This window comes from Podarcis erhardii (assembly GCF_964252035.2).
Source record: "Podarcis erhardii genome assembly, chromosome: 3".
NCBI lineage: Eukaryota > Metazoa > Chordata > Lepidosauria > Squamata > Lacertidae > Podarcis > Podarcis erhardii.
Window position 1 is genome coordinate 14,973,247 of NC_138507.1, and position 14,706 is coordinate 14,987,952.

Here is a 14,706-nt window from a genome sequence, read left to right on the forward strand (position 1 = left end):
CTTACTACAGTATCCAGGCCAGGTTTAAGGTTTCGTTGATGGGATATAAAGCTCTAAACAACTTAGGGCCAGGTTCCCCAAGGGAATGCCATTCCCCATATACGGTAGATCTACCCAGTCATTATGATGGTTTTCCCAGTAGTGATGTATGGAAGTGAGAGCTGGACCATAAAGAAGGCTGATCGCTGAAGAATTGATGCCTGTGAATTATGGTGCTGGAGGAGACTCTTGAGAGTCCCATGGACAGCAAGAAGATCAAACCTCTGAGACCCTGATGTTGGGAAATGGCTGTGGGCTGCCTTAATATTATTTGAATAAATATGATATAGAAATGATTTCAATAAATTCATAAATTAAGAAAGAGTTGTATTACATACTGCACAAATAGTGTCCTACTTGGTGTGAGGAATATACAGTCCTGTAATCTGAAATGGCACAATAGTAAATGGCACAGAGGAAAACTCTCCTGATTCTGCTGACTTGTGAGTACTGGCTCTAACTTTCACACAAACTGAATTAAAGAATTAAGTGCTATCAAACCATAAGCCAGCAAAGTTACTACAGGAGTCTTTCATCTGCTTTTACCTGCAAAGCTAGCGGTTGCTAGCAGGCAAAGCAGAATATGGCAGTTTTGTTTTTAATTTGCCTATTCCACCCGCACATTAGACTGTCTGCTTGGCTTCTATAACAACATTTTCAAAAGAATCGGCTCAAAGTGAAGGTGAAATCTAGAAAGGTAAGAGTTATTCTGCTTGTAGGGTATGCTTGTGTTGAAAGAAATAGATTGCAGTAGCAGCTGCTTCAAACAGCACCAGCAATATCTTTTAAAGTAACCCAGTTTGTGGGAGTATATTAATATTCATTTTGCTGCAAAATGTTTGGCCTTGTGAAAAAGCAGGAAATAAGCCCTGGACCTCATTTCAAACTTTATAGACCTAATTAGTGCCACTCTCAATATAGGCATCTTAAGATCAAGCTTGACTAAATCGATGCTTTTAATAGTGTAATTTGGGAATGTGGGCAGACAGCTTTAAATAAGTTCAATTTTACTTTGCTGCGCCTTGGGTTTTTTTTCATCTGATTCATGCCAACCACTAGGGTGCATATGGACTAGATTGATACCCAGATAAATTTATCCATTTATTATTTGCATGTATAGCATGTTCTTTACTGGAACCCCCCCCCCCGGCTCTTCCTTTTGAGCTATCCACCCATTCCCTTCTGCTGTCTCCCGGGGACCCCTAATCTGGAACGTTGCCAGGTCATCAGTGTGGGAAGTAAGGCTCATCTGCCATCCGAATCAGTTTCTGAACACAGAATGGAGGAGTGCGCACTGTCTTGTCTTGTGTTTTGCCCTTTGGGGAGCAAATGTCTTGGGCTGGCCCTAACTGAGCCTCAATGAGCAAAGAAGGATATTGTAAAATGGGTCACATATCACATCCCTCCCAGATGTGAAGCAGTCATATGAGATCGAGGTGGATTTTAATGCTTGGAATGGTATATTCTGCCCAGAGATCCAGAGAGGCCCAGGCCACTTGATGGCCCGAGCCATAAAGTAAAGGTAAAGGGACCCCTGACCATTAGATCCAGTCGTGACCGACTCTGGGGTTGCGACGCTCATCTCGCTTTATTGGCCAAGGGAGCCAGCGTACAGCAGCTGGGTCATGTGACCAGCATGACTAAGCCGCTTCTGGCGAACCAGAGCAGCTCACGGAAACGCCGTTTACCTTCCTGCTGGACCGGTACCTATTTATCTACTTGCACTTTGACATGCTTTCAAACTGCTAGGTTGGCAGGAGCAGGGACCGAGCAATGGGAGCTCACCCCGTCGCAGGGATTTAAACCGCCGACCTTCTGATAGGCAAGTCCTAGGCTCTGTGGTTTAACCCACAGTGCCACCCACGTCCATACTTAAAATAAAAAATGATGACACATGGAAACAAAATAAGGCAGAATCAGTCGAAGAGTGGTTTGTTTATACAATCAGCTGGTCTGAAAGGACCGTGTTCATCATGATCTAATCTTGTGCCATCAGGACAGATAATATTTTTGTTCAAAAATGTTTTTTTAAAAAATATGGCTTTTTACCAAATTGCACCTTTTGTTTGCTTAAATTTGCAGATCTAAGCTGATATATAAGGAGCAAAACTGATCAAGTGAGGAAAGAAAAGGTAGTGTTGAAATCGTAGCCTCACTTTGAGCTTGTGGCCTTGGGCTAAATGGCTCACCTGGACCCAGCTCTGATTGGCCCTGATTCTACCTCCCACGTGGCCACTGCATTTGAGTAAGGTGCACATGGATGGATGGATGGATGTAATCTCTAACCAGCCAGAGTCCAGTTTGCAGCACACCTTTCAAAGCCAGATTCACAGAAATGAAACACCGAATGAAATACTGACGAGAGCATGACTTGATCTGGGAAAGGAACCTGTAGTAATTACACCTAGAGAACTCAAACTGATATCTAATAGGAAAAGATACCTTAGGGAACAATGCTGAAAAGGGATAGAAATGATGGATTAATAGGTTTTCTACATCACTAATTTTTATGTTCCAGTACAGAGAGTCAAGAGAATAGGGGAGATACACAGGGAGGGGGGCATGGCGCCATATGCTCAGGAGCTGATAAGGACACTTACATAAATAGAGAATTGGGACAGCCAAATAAAGCCCCCTGTAAATAAGGTAACAAAGCACATCTCTGCTGTTTGTCATGCGGCTGGAAAAAGCGGGCAGGTGACACCTGCTCTTGTCGAGCTCCTGCTAAGACTCCCTAGTTAGTTAGAGAAGCAAATTACCTAAGGAAGGCCAGAATGAAAGGCTCTTTCAGAGGTTATTAGTGGGACTGGTCTCCTCAATGCAGCACTTGATTGGAGAAAGACAGAAAATTACAGGGCTTTGATTGTAGAGGGGAAGCTTTTAACTGCTTCCTGCTGTTCTGTCATTTGGTACTAGCCCCAAGTGGCCAAATTAAATTTGTGTCATGTTCCTCATTCCCTGACCACAAATCACTCTCTTGCAAGCTAGTGTTTTAAGAAGGGGGGGGGGGAGCTTTCCACATGGTAGGAAGAAAAAATTTCCTTCTAAATGATTGGGTGGGGGTAGGGATCCCAATGACCACCTGTGATCTAGAGTAGGGTTCTTAAAAAACCAAACAACCTACTAGCAGTAATTTGTAACCATCGTTCCTTCAGCTAAATTCATAACAACCTTCCCCGCCCTGCAATCTGTTTCGCTATGTGATCAAACAGAGCAGAGCAAGTGATTTCTGCGATTTTGGAGCAGCTTTTACCATTTCAGCTACTATTTCTGCAGAAAGGAAATTCTTTGGGAACTTGACATTAGAGGCTTCTTTGTGTGCTGAGCATTCTGTGAGGTCATGTTGACTTGCTGGGCAATTTCACAGTTCCGACTAGAATAAAAGAAACAAGAAGGAACAAATAGCCAATAAATCAAATCCCCTTTCATAGCTTTCTTCAGACTTGATTCACACAGCAGTGTTTTTTCCTCAAATTAGGAGGTCATTTCCCCCAGTCAAACCCTGCTGGGTATCTTCCTGTTTTGTAGTCACCTCTACAAAAGATGGAGGATGTAATGATGTCACAGCTACCTGGATACACAACTGATTACCTTGTGAAGTAGCGGGGTGAGATTCTTCCACCAACCAGTACAGATTAGAACTGCACCCAAATCTCTCCATGAAAATTGAGGAGGAGGGAGAGAGCTGGCAATGGGTCAAAAAGTTTCACAAAACACCATTTGCTTACCTTTCCCTGCCATTGCAGTATCCTTTTCATGAGCATTGATTGTTTGGGATTGCCTCAAGAAGATAACCAATCAGGGATCATATAGCCAACATGATGGTGCCACATGACCACAGAGCCATTCGTATTTTGCTCTGTGATGATGTCTTGAAGCCAAATCAGAGTGACAGCTAACAATTCTGCCATGTAGAAACATCTTTGAAACCAAATCGGAACGGTGCCAGGAAGCAGAAATGGGCCCATTTTGCTACCCTCGTCCCAATTTGCTGAGTCAAATTGTAGTCCAAACTGGTGGGGTTGGGGAGAGTGGGTTTCTTGAAATAAGGTAGTGGGAAGCAGAGGTTCTGTAGGAGGCAGGTTCTAAGATATGGTAGGTAGTTTGCGGGCATGCCGAAAGCTGGAGCAAAGTTCCTAGAGGTGGCGCTTTGCAAGCAAGTCACAATCCATTCCCATGATATCTGGATGTGCTAGCATGTATCGCGCAGATGAGTATCCTTTGGTCTTCAGGCTGCATGCAGCACAATGGGGTGGCAAAAAGGTGCCCCATCCACTTGAGACACTGTCTCTGCCCCCCTGCCCCCATCCTCCCTCCCTCTCTCTGGCTCCTCTGAGCCAGATGCTGGCTGAGCTACTTCCACCTCCTCTCTGTCTCTCTCTCTCTCTCTCTCTCTCTCTCCTCCCATTCTCTCCCATTCTACTGCTTCTGGGCCTGACAACTGCCATCTGGCATCCCTTTCTCCTAATACCGCCCCCCACCCCCCTCAGCGGCACACACCACAAGCCCCACAGTCTCTGGAGAGCGAACAAATGCTTTCTCTTGCCCACTGCTGTTCTACCTGCCAGGTTCTGGTTTCTCTCTATTTGCTAATCCTCCACCACTGCTACCCTTGAGGGAGGAGCAGAAGCCCTTCTGCATTTGCCATGCCAGTGTCGGCGATCCCTCTGCTCACCTGCAGCCTGCCAGGTTGTCTCTCAAACTGTGTCCAGCTTTTTGCACGCTCTGCAAGCCAATGCCTTGCTGCTTCATCTGGGGTGCTGCCAACGTCCTTGAGCCTGCCTCCATGATACCATCTTCATTTGGTGCCAGGCCACCTTGAGATGCCTGGCTGCAAGCAGAAGCGCTGTGATAGCTGGGGTGCCTGCCTGCCAACCCTCTTCCCTTTTGCTGGCTCCTGCTGGCATTCCCTGAACATACGTTCAGTGAAAAATAACTCTGGTGGTTACTTCAGGCTGTGCCTACCTTTCATTTTTCCCCCTCAGTGAGATATTGTGCCCACAGATTCATACGCTCCAACATTAATCTGATGAAAATAGGGATGTTCTATTCAATAATAACAATAATAATTATATTATTTATACCCTGCCCATCTCACTGGGCTGCCCTAGCCACTCCAGGTAGCTTCCTACATATATAGAAACATTAAAACATCAAACATTTTTTTAAAAAAACCTTCCCTATACAGGGCTGCCTTCAGATGTCTTCTAAAAGTTGTATAGTTACTTATCTCCTTGGCTTGGGGGTCACATAACTCCATATCCTCCAGCTTTTCTCCAGTGAAAATAGGGACGCCCTAAGGAAAAGTGGGACATTCCAGAATCAGATCAGGAATTGGGATGGCTTTTGTAAATCTAGGACTGTCCCTGGAAAATAGAGGCACTTGGAGGGTCGGCAGATTCTTATTTCTGCATATTTCCATCTGAGAGAGAGAGGGAGGGAGGAGAGAAAGATGAAAGAAAGAAAGAAAGAAAGAAAGAAAGAAAGAAAGAAAGAAAGAAAGAAAGAAAGAAAGAAAGAAAGAAAGAAAGAAAGAACGCCTTCCATCAGTGGCCTACCTTTGGCCCATTTATCAGTGTTTCTCACATTTGGGTCCCCAGCTGTTGTTGGACTAACTCCCATCATCCCTGACCACTGGTCCTGCTAGCTAGGAATGATGGGAGTTGTAGGACCCAGCTGCAGACCCAAGTTTGAGAAACACTGACCCAGCTCATTAGCATCTATATCGGGGGGCTGTCTGGGTGCTGTTAGACCATGACTCCAATTCTCCTTGACCACTGCAGGAATTGATGGGAGCTGGGAGTCTCAAAATACATGGAGGGCACACTATGTCTCACACCAGGTCTTGGGCACCACTTAAGATTAAATACAGGGTTGCTGCCCCTCTGGTCAGTTCTGTGGCCTACTGTTTTAGGCACAGTATCCTCAGTACGAGGGGATATATTTTCACTCCTCAAGGAACCTTTTAAGAGATATTTTCCCTCTTTGTGAGAGTAACACTGCCCTTCCTCAAGACCTTAATTTGCCATGACCACAGAGGAGCTGCTATCATGACTCCGAAGGCTTCATCTACTAACCCCCTGCCTTTCTCAGCTTCTACAGATCAAGCTACCTTGGCCTCAGGGGAATAAACTTGTCCCCTGAGAGACATGAATTCATTACACCGAGAGCGAAACCATGATTTCTATCCAGCAGGAAGATAATTGTCTACGTGACACCCTGGCCCATGCACTGAATAGTCCTCACACCCTTGGTAGTTTTCTACCCGCATCTTGTTATTGTTTATTGAGTTAACTTGCTTTGGAGAAGTAAAATCGCAGAAGCAGTAGGGAGATGTGTGTGTGTCTCCCCCCCCCCCCCCGCCCCGGTCTTACAGGCAGACGCACACAAAGACACACACTTCCTTCTTCTCTGTGGTGGCTGCCGCATGAAGGACGGAGAGATGTGACAGTTTCTGCTGTTGTCTCATGCAACATCTTTAACTGCCCTTAAGAAAACTACATTTCCTGGTGTTGGGCAGGGCTGGGTGATATATCAATATATATCACCCAAAACCGGTTTGAAGTCCACATCATGATAGTGGTTTCATAATTTTTGACCTGGCAATATATCACAAATCATGGTGTCTGTGTGTGTGTGTCTGCTAGGCAAAAATCACAAAGTGGGAAAATCCGTGAAACCAGCTCAAGGCTTCTCTCAATTCCCCTGCAGCCCCTGTTAACTCTGCTGGCTCGGCTCTCCCCTGCCTCCTGCAAATCAGAAGAGCAAGTTCTGGCAAAAACCACGATGCAGGAAAAACCATGAAGCCAGACAATGCCTCTACATGGCTCCATCTTTATATCAGACATCATGATATTATCGGTATATTGCAATGGTTAGGTGGTAATATCTCACGATTTTGATGAAAGCCAGCTATCTCCCAGCCCTAGTGCGAGTGGGATGACAGAGAGAGAAGGAGGGGGGATGAGTGAATATAGATAGATATCTTTATTGTCACTGTCCCATACAGAAGAATGAAATTGAAAAGCTGAACCAGATGTTGGTGTTGTTGCTGCCTACTGTCAATAGCCAAACAAATGGAGCTCTTCTCTAGCTTCTCTGTTTTAATGTATTTTAAACCTTTTGTTGGTAAAGGTAAAGGGACCCCTGACCGTTAGGTCCAGTCGCGGACGACTCTGGGGTTGCGGCGCTCATCTCACTTTACTGGCTGAGGGAGCCTGTGTACAGCTTCTGGGTCATGTGGCCAATATGACCAAGCCACTTCTGGTGAACCAGAGCAGCGCACGGAAACACCATTTACCTTCCTGCCGGAGCGGGACCTATTGATCTACTTGCACTTTGACGTGCTTTCAAACTGTAGGTTGGCAGGAGCAGGGACCAAGCAATGGGAGCTCACACTGTCGTGGGGATTCAAACTGCCGACCTTCTGATCAGCAAGCCCTAGGCTCTGTGGTTTAACTCACAGCTCCACCCATGTCCCTTTTGTTGGTATAAATAATCTATTTTTTATTATTATTATTACAGTGGAACCTCGGGTTAAGAACTTAATTTGTTCTGGAGGTCCGTTCTTAACCTGAAACTGTTCATAATCTGAGGTACCACTTTAGCTAATGGGGCCTCCCGCTGCTGCCGTGCTGCCTCTGTGCGATTTCTGTTCTCATCCTGAAGCAAAGTTCTTAACCTGAAGCACTATTTCTGGGTTAGCGGAGTCTGTAACCTGAAGCGTCTGTATCCTGAAGCATCTGTAAACCAAGGTACCACTGTATTACTATTGGATTCAAATCAGGGTTGTAATAGTCATCAAATGCCACTAGGACCAACACCAATTCCTCCAGGATTCCTTCCACCACCAAAGCTCTTATCTCCCTGGAAACCATACGTGGGCATTGCTCTCCCAATGGCTATTTCCATGACAGTGGAGATGATGAAAGCTTTCAGATCTTCTTTCATTGGAAAGCATAGCATCCTGGTTGCTTATGCCCTCCCCAGCCATGAGTCTAAAGTGATTTTATGCACTCCTCAGGTGAAGCGAGGGTTGCCATGATGCATGAAAACCAGCCTGGGGGGGGGGCGGCAGGGGGTGGAGAAATGGCTCTGAGTTTCCTTTTCTGAGAAATATTTCCCCCCCTTTTCTATTCCCTCCGAGTGAACAGTTTAATATTTTCTTACTACCTATTGCGTACCATTTCTACTCACCTTTTAGCTCCCTCCCAAAGCGGCTTCCCGATTCAAAACACAAAAATACGCTGAGAAGCAACGAGATAAAAAAACCAAATGCATCAATTAAATCATTAAAACAGCTGGGCCCATTTAAAAATGCATTGCCTCAGCAGGTGCTTAAAACAGATTAAGGATATTGAGGAAAGAAAAAGAAGAAAAGTATTTGCTGCTCTAAGAACATATGAAGAGCCTGCTGCCTCAGGCCAATGGACCTTCTAGTCCAGAATCCTGTTCTCACAGTGGCAAGCCATATGCCTGTGGGAAGCCAGAAAGCAGAAGAGCACTCTTCCCTCCTGTGGTTTCTTCCTCTGGTATTCAGGAGCTTTGCTGCCTCCAGTTGTGGAGACAGAGCAACACCATTGTCTACCAGCTCCATCTGGTACGCCGGATGAGACCCTCCCTGCCCGCAGACTGTCTCGCCAGAGTGGTGCATGCTCTGGTTATCTCCCGCTTGGACTACTGCAATGCGCTCTATGTGGGGCTACCTTTGAAGGTGACTTGGAAACTACAACTAATCCAGAATGCGGCAGCCAGACTGGTGACTGGGAGTGGCCACTGAGACCACATAACATTGGTCCTGAAAGACCTACATTGGCTCCCGGTACGTTTCCGAGCACAATCCAAAGTGTTGGTGCTGACCTTGAAAGCCCTAAACAGCCTCGGCCCAGTATACCTGAAAGAGCGTCTCCACCCCCATCATTCAGCCCCGACATTGAGGTCCAGCTCCGAGGGCCTTCTGGCAGTTCCCTCCCTGTGAGAAGTGAGGTTACAGGGAACCAGGCAGAGGGCGTTCTTGGTAGTGGTGCCCACCCTGTGCAATGCCCTCCTATCAGATATCAAGGAAATAAACAACTATCTGACTTTTAGAAGACATCTGAAGGCAGCCCTGTTCAGGGAAGTTTCTAATGTTTAATGTTTTATTGTGCTTTTAATATTCTGTTGGGAGCCTCCTAGAGTAGTTGGGGATACCCAGCCAGATGGAAGGGGGAATAAATAATAAATGATGATGATGATGGCTGGTAGTCATTGATAGTCCTCTCCTCCATGAATTTGTCTAACCCTCTTTTAAAGCTATCCAGGTTGTTTTCCATCACTGCCTCCTATGCCGTTTTAAAGATGAAAACAGAAGGACGCTAAACAATCATTTTCGGGTTTGAGCTCCACAATCTGGATGCTGCTACTACTCTCCAAAACCACCTCTAAAGATGACATAACATTGGAGCAGGATCTCAAATGTTGAACGCAAAGCAACCAGGTTCATGTGAGAGAAGGCAGTTCTTCAGCTGACCACGCCCCAAACTTTTTAGGGGTTCATATGTAATAACCAAGACTTTGGACTGGAAGTTAGCGCAAATGAAAAAGAACTGGTGTGTTCTGTTCTGAGAAGGGAACTCTGGAACAACACTGACTGCTGCATTTTGCACCAGTTGGAGTTTCTTCAAGGCAATCCCTTTCAGTAGTCCAAATTGGCTTATGTTTGGCCCATAGTTCTGCCCTGTTTCAGTCATTTTGCTGTGTATCTGTCATCCCAGTGGTTTATCTGTGCTCCCCTCAGCCTAGAACAGGCATTCTACCAAATCGTACAGCTCCTCAACTGCACTCTCAATGGAGCAAATTAGTGGTAATGAAAATCAGGATGAAAATGCTTAGGGATGGAAAGTCCATCAAAACAACTCTGTAATCTTCCTTTTGCGTCTGCTGCGATATAATGAGTATCTTGCCAGAAAGTAAATATAAAATATGAAGAATCCCCCCCAGCGTGTAAGATTCTACTTTTAAAGAGTGTCCATTTAAATAACATGAACACACACACAAACACAGAGAGAAAGAGTGCACAGAATCTCTTTAGGCTTGTATTTCCTCGGTTTTTTATTCTCTCTTTTTCTCCTGAGAGAAGTCACTGGGGAAGCAATTTGTTTCTTTTTAACTAAGACAGGAACCTTTGAAGTCATGGAGTCTTCTGCCTCACCAAGTGCCCCATTTAATCTCTCAGGGTGGGGCAGTGTAGGGGGCGGGGGGGGGGTTGATGTCAAATCGAAGCTTTCCTGAGCTGTTAACTACTTGCAAGCCTCTTACATTATTTACAGCTCTGGCAAAACGATTTCCCTAGTCAGCAGACAGGCTATCTACAAAGCACACTCCTTGGATATCAGTTAGTCTTCAGCACTGAATGAGTTGCTAATGATAATGCACATGGGATTCTGTGAGGAGAAGGAGCCTTTAAAGATCTTTAGAAATAACCTGAGTGACCCACTTTCTGTGTCAGTGCTGGATTTAGGGCGGTGCGGGCAGTTCCACCCCCCCCATGGATGCCAAACCAAGGGGGTGCAAAATTGAGAACATCTGTAATTGAGAAGATCCATTTGGGGCACCAAATTTTGGCCTCACACAGGGCACCATATTGCAACAGATTGCCAAAGTCCACCCCTGTTCTGTACCTGATCTGTACCATACATTCAAAGCACATTCAGTGTGCATGACTTTCACCAAACAATCCTGGGAAATGTGGTTTCCCTCTTGCAAAGCTAAAATTCTGAGCATCCTGAACGTACTTCAGTTCCCAAGACTCTTTGTGGGAAGCTACATGCTTTCAAAGTACATCGGATGTGCTTTAAATACATGGTGTGGACCTGAAATAGGTTTTCTTGCTTTCCCCATCAGAGTGCAAAGCCATTGATGCCGTTGTCCTTTATAAATTATCTCATAAAATTAAAATACTGTACATGTTTCCATGTTGTGCCGGCGTAATCAAAGCTTATTTCACAGATACAATACAGCTCTTACATAGGTGAGCTACACACCAGTATCGGGCAGCAGGGTGCTTACCTGTTGGTGCTTACCTGATCTGCTGTCACTGGCATCACTGCGCTTACCAGGAGTGAGAGGCAGAGGGGAGGTTGGTTCTCAAGACCAGGAGGTGGGGAGATGGCCTCCCTTTGGGGCACAGATGCCTCTGGTAGCTTCCAGATTAGATTACTGCAATGCTCTCTATGTGAAGATAACCTGAAGACAACTGAGAAACTTCCACTGGTCCAAAATGTATCAGCTGATGTTTCCTTTAGAACACATCTCTCTCTGGTTTTGCAACAGCTGTGCTGGTTGCCAGTTCGTTTCTATGCCCAGTTTAAGGTGCTCATTCTAGGGTTTCCAGGCCTAAACTACTTAGGCCCCAAATCCCTGAGAATCTACCACCTTCTCTACAGACCCTCTCAGGTGTTAAGATCAGAACTTGCTAGTTCTGCCATCCTCAGAGGTACAGGGGTGCATAGGAGCCAACTTCTAGGGGCCGAGGTTCCTTTAGCCCCCCCAGTGAAATATTTGAGGGGGCCACAGCCCCCCAAAGTTGACAGGCATTCCCATTCAAATGGTGGGCACGTGCCGTGTCTTGTGATCAATTATACAGGGCAGGGCTTACTTGACCCTACCCAATAGTTAATTCAAGTTGGCACCCCTGCAGGGGTGTGACCTGGGAGAGGACATTATCTGTCAGAGCCCCTAAATTGTGGACTCTGACACCATCGTTGTTGTTGTTGTTGCTGCAAGAAGGGGCTGCTGAATTTGTGGCAGGTGCAAGATGTGAACCAAAAAGTCTCTGACTCACAGCCTGGCATCTTAGCTGCAACAAAACAAGAGCTAATGTAATGTTTGTCCCCAAATAATTTCGGCTGGATCTTAAGCTTCCTCCCACTGGCAGTAGCATCTCCTGAGGGGAGTTCCATTCAGAATCTCCCCACCAAATGAAAGCAGGGAAGAGGCAATTTTGGCCAACTTCCCTTTCCATCTGCAGTCTCCAGAGCTGCCTCCCACATTGTTCCAGAAGTTTCCCCAAGCCCCTGGAGCAGATTTTCAGGGACATAGAGGAAGGGAGGAATTGATGGAAATCACATCCTCCCCTATTCAACTGGCAACATGGAGCAGAACATTTCTGCGGAGGAAGGAGTGCTTCCTTGTTTGGTACCAGAGGCAAAATCTAGATCTAATTCTTTATTTTCTAATTTTGGGCAAAGTTGGATACTTCTAATAACTATTATGTCTTTTATTTGGAAACTTCCTGATGCTTCCAGCTTGTTGTCTCTCGTTTGATAATAAAAAGTCCATTTAGAGCTGTGGCAAAGAACACAATATATACAATGGCAAAAAAGCAATTTGTAGAAGTTGCAACTTCTCTGTCTGAAAGTTTTGAAGGTTGGAACTTGCCTGAAATCTATAAAATCAATTGGCTATCTGTAAAACAACTTGCAGGTAAAGCAGCAGGAAGGATAAGCAAAGAAAGGCGTCTGATACCTTCTATTTTCTTCCTCTCAGAACTGCCGCACAACCAATCAAAGCAGTCAACATAACTCAGCAGGGTGAATTTAAACTTTTGACTTCTATTCTTACTTTGCAAAAGGAAGGGAGAGTGGGGAAAATGACATTTGTTATGAAAGGAACAAAAACGGTGCAATATTTTGTGCCTGGGATATTTATTCAAAGTCAGCGAAACGTTTTGCTCACAAAAGGACATAGCACCTACCCGCCCGAAGGATTTCCGAATTTACAATTGACCAGTTTCCTGTCTTTCAAAGCTAGCTTCATGTACGTGAGCAGAGTGTGCCGAACACCCTCAGAACTTTTAGGAGCCTCGTGCTTTCACGCTTGTTCTCACCCTAATAAATCAAAACTTTCAGGCCTGCACTCCCCGGTAAAAACTACTTTGGTTAAGGGAAGGTTGCTGTTTATGCATTTTTACAGCCATGAATCTTCTGGCTGGTATTCCTGCTGACTATAATGCCTCACAGCCATTCTGTAATTGCGAGTAAAAATGCCACTCATTTGCCAAATTACTTAACTAGAAAGGTTTGCTTACAGAAAGAACTGAGGAGAAGGGAGGGAGAGGACAGAGGGGAAGATTTTAAAAGGCTGCTTGCAGAAATTATACCACAGCAGTGGAGAAGTCTGCATAGCTGTCAAGTGTCCCTTATTTGAAGGGACAGTCCCTTATTCCAGCGCCATGTCCCGCTGCTGTCCCTTATTGATGGATGTCCCTTAAATTTCAAAGGAATCAGCTCCTCTCCCTCCCTCCCTGCTGGCCAGGGAGGAGGGAGGCTCCAACTGTGTTGCTTGGCTGTGTTGCTCACCCAATAAGAAGTCTAAGAACAACTGGGGGGTGGAGCTTGCATGCCTTGTGTGTGGCTAGTTAATGCAAGCTGAGAGGTTTTTGAATGCTGGACGCCATTTTGTTGCATGTGCTGCTGCAAACTTTGCAGTGCAAAGCCAGGCCGGGGTGCCATCTTAAGTTGAGGCTGCATAGGCTTTGTGGTGCATGTGATTCAGATTCTGTTCAGTTGAACCTCTGGTTACAAAGTTGGTTGGACAGTGTTCTCGAAGCTACCAGCATGAGTCCCTTCTTTTCAAGGCTGCTGGTCCCTTATTTTCAAATCTGTAAGTTGACAGCTATGGAAGTCTGGTCACCTTAAGGATTTGTCTTTCTCTGAGAATAACCCAGCAACAAATAAGTCCCAGCAAAGGAAGAATGGATACAAAAACTTAGGGAATATGCAGAAATGGTGAAACCTACCGAAAGAGTAAAAAAATCAAGACAACAAACTTTTTATAAAAGAATGGAAATGTTTTATTGAATATATACAGATAAATTGTAAACAGATAAGAACATTGGCAGGATGATTGTAATAACCTGCAGTTTGATAAGAGTATATATTTAAAGTAGATTAATAAATAAGCAAATTCAGTTAATTTGGATATGCAGAAGATGTTTAAAAATAAATTTAAGGAACTGCAGAAAGAGGGGGATGGAAGTCAAGTTTTGAAACGTTAAAATGATTGTAAAATTAGTGAAATGTATAAACCTGAAAATTATATTAACCATATTGCAAACACTTTAATTAACTATATGGAAATTTAATTCAGCATGCAGCCCCCAGGTTCTGAGTGAAAGTATTCTTGCGGCCCATTCTTGCAGTCTAAGAAGTTGGACCGCCCTGCCTTATAGGTTTTATTACAAACAATAATTACTTATACCCTGCCCATCTGGCCAGGCCTTCCCAGCCGCTCTGGGTGGCTCCCAACAGAATATAAACAACACAATAAAACATCAAACATTAAAAACTTTCCTAAACAGGGTTGCCTTCAGATGTCTTCTAAAAGTCAGATAATTGTTTATTTCCTTGACATCTGATGGGAGAGAGTTCCACAGGGCGGGTGCCACCACCAAGAAGGCCCTCTGCCAAATTCCATGTAACCTCACTTCTCACAGGGAGGGAACCACCAGAAGACCCTTGGAGCTGGACCTCAGTGTCTGGCTGAACAATGGGGGTGGAGACGCTCCTTCAGGTATACTGGGCTGAGGCCGTTTAGGGCTTTCAAGGTCAGCACCAACACTTTGAATTGTGTTTGGAAACGTACTGGGAGCCAATGTAGGCCTTTCAGGACCAGTGTTACATGGTCTCG